Below are 2,949 nucleotides of genomic sequence, written 5' to 3'. Positions count from 1 at the left end.
TGTTAGCTGTGACTTTGCTGATGTTAGCAAACCAGGCAATGCTAGAACAGTCTCAAGAAGTCAAGAGTTGCTTTTCAACTTGTGGCCTTCTTTCCAAAGGCCATCACATTGAAGAGCATGCTTATGTGTGACACATGTGTGTTTACATGTGCATGAGCAGAAGTATGTGTGCGTATGTGTATGCACTGGTGTACAGAGTCCCAAGACTGACCCCATGTGTCTTCAATGACTGCTCCCCACCTCATTCATTGAGGCAGGATCTCTTAAATAAAACCAGAGATGAATGATGCAGACAGTCTGATTATTTAGATTGCTCCAGAGGTATCTGACTTCGTTTTTCAGATTCTGAACTCACAGGCATGATGACATCCCCATCTAGCATTTACGTGGGTTCTGTGTGTGTCCTCACTCTGGTTCTCATGCTTATATGGCAAGGACTTTAACTGCTGTATCATATCCCATTTAAATTCTTAAATTTAAATTTTTGTGTTTTGACATATTTTGTCATAAAGTGAAAGCTTCTTTGAGTAATAAGGCCTTTTGCTGTCACATATACCTCCCTATATATACTTATTAGATAAACACTTCCTGGACCCTTCTTAGTAACAGGCTTATAATATTTATTTTAAACAATGATAAATCTTTTTTTATCACTTTTGCTTTGTAAATATTAGTCATATCAGTGCTACAGAGTAGACTATAAGTGCACAACCTCCTCAAAAGTTAATTTTATCCTGGCTTCACTATTGTTTTATATGTGAGTTTACCAATAATTACTCTGGAACACATTTATATTTATTCTGTTTTTTTCCTAGAATTCATATTAATTGGACTACCCCACTAAATCTTTAATTTAACTAACATCCTTTTCCCCTACCTCTGAGTATCAATCTCTGACTTTTTTCTTTGACCTTTCTACAGGTCTTCTTAACTTTTTTTTTCTGATCATATACTAGTTTCATTTTTTTCCATTAATATTTTTAATTTCTGAATTCTTTCTCAAGAGACAAATTTATCATTTTTGCAAAGAAAATTATTTTTGGTTTGATGGGGGAAAGTGTACATTTTCCTAGAGTCTGATAAATTTAAGTACCTGGTATTTATAAAATTATAAATTTATAAAATTAAATACCTGGTTGGTATTTTCTTCTTTTCACTGTGTTGGCTCTATTTCTTTCAAATGCTTTATTTGGGCTTCCTTACTTTAGTCGCTAGCTTTAAACTAGAGACTTTTGTAGATGCCTCACCTCATTGGCTATTTCCCCGTATTTAAAAGTGAGGCATGAAATGGACTATTTGCAAGCTTGACATTCACAGGTAGGACTTGAGACTAAGAGACTCATTGTTGGTTGAACAATCTTGTGCAGGCTGCGCAGGTTCTGAAGGGCTTGGAGTTGGAGAGGGGCATTGAATGACTCAATCCCAGTTGTTTATCTCTTACAGTGCAGAGATGCTATGACCAAGACTCTGCCTTTTGTCCAGGAGGTTGTAATCATCCATCTACACTCTTAGAGGTGAGCAGAACAACAGAGCAGATTCTCGTTATTTAATATTTCATTAATTGCCAGTTCATTTTCTATTGAAAGAAAGAAGAGGGTGTGGATCAGGATGGAGGAAAGAATCTTGGAGGAGTTGGAGGAGAGGAAACCATAATCAGAATCTGTTTTGTGAAAAAGCATGCGTTTTCAATAAAGAAAGAAAGAAAGAGAAAAAAGAGAGAAACAAGGGAAGGAAGGAAGGAAGGAAGGAAGGAAGGAAGAAAAAGTAAAGCCTTCAGGTTTTCACATAGCTCCGTGGTTGGCATGGAATCTCTCACCAAGTTGGTGCTAAAACAAGGTCTTCACCTTTTCTATTGATGTTCTTTATAGAAAGAATCACAAGTTTCGGTGAGTAGAGAAAGGTGGTGTCCTGACTATGTGAAACAGATGGTGGTGTCTGGCCCTAGAAATATGCCTGCTTCAAGCAGTGACGACAAAAACTACCTACTGTCTGTGCTGGGACTTGGTGAGCATCTCTGGTGAATGCCAGCCCGTGTTTCACCATTCATGTTCTTGAGTTTCAATTCTCCTCCACTGTCACATAGTTCACTACTTTCAAATGTCTTGGCCTTTGTTGACCTCTTTCTTCTATAGTTCATTTTCTTTTCTTAGTGGAATTAATATATTGTTTTTTCTCCTTTTCTGGGGATTCAAGGAAGAAGCAGAGTAAAACAAAAAAGAGGAGCATCAAATCTGTCTCTAAAACCAAAAGTGTTGACTTTGACTGTTACTATTTGATTTATTTACTTACTTTATATTATTTAGTTATTTTAATATGCATAATAATGAGATTTATCGAGGCATCTTCATGTCTTCATAAACACACACCATTACTCTTAGTTCTCACTCAAGCTCCCTCCTCACCACCCTCCACCAAGTCCTTTCCTCCTCCATATGGCGATCTTTTGAAACATTGTAAACCGAATAAGCACATTGACAATATTTACATTTAGTTTATATTTAAAGTTCTTGTGCTGACATCTGAACTATGAACGACTAGCCATCAATAAACACTTTATTCTTTTCATCCTTTGTTTTGAATTTATCCTACTATTATAGTTTTATTTCTCTACAGAAACTACTAGTAACTATCCTACTTCCTGATTTTATATATGATTGAGTACTTTCATGTACTTTCATCCTTCTCACCTTATATTTTATATGAATTCAAGACCATGAGTTAATTTGTTTCAGCTTAGCGAAATAAAGGATGCTTAGTAGGAAATAAGAAGCAGTCTTAATAAACCTCAGCAATGATGCATCTAAAGAAGTGTGAAAACCATTCAGATGAACTTTTGCAGTTGATTTATTTGGGCGTCTCTACTGTAAATGCCCGGGTTTTTTGAGGTCAGTGACATCAATTAATTGACAACAAAATGCATAAGCATTTGAATACCTGCTTTAACAAGTG

The sequence above is a fragment of the Microtus oregoni genome, unplaced genomic scaffold (assembly GCF_018167655.1).
Source record: "Microtus oregoni isolate MIOR12 unplaced genomic scaffold, Mior012 000021F_ref0000039, whole genome shotgun sequence".
Lineage (NCBI taxonomy): Eukaryota > Metazoa > Chordata > Mammalia > Rodentia > Cricetidae > Microtus > Microtus oregoni.
This window is presented reverse-complemented; position numbering follows the sequence as displayed.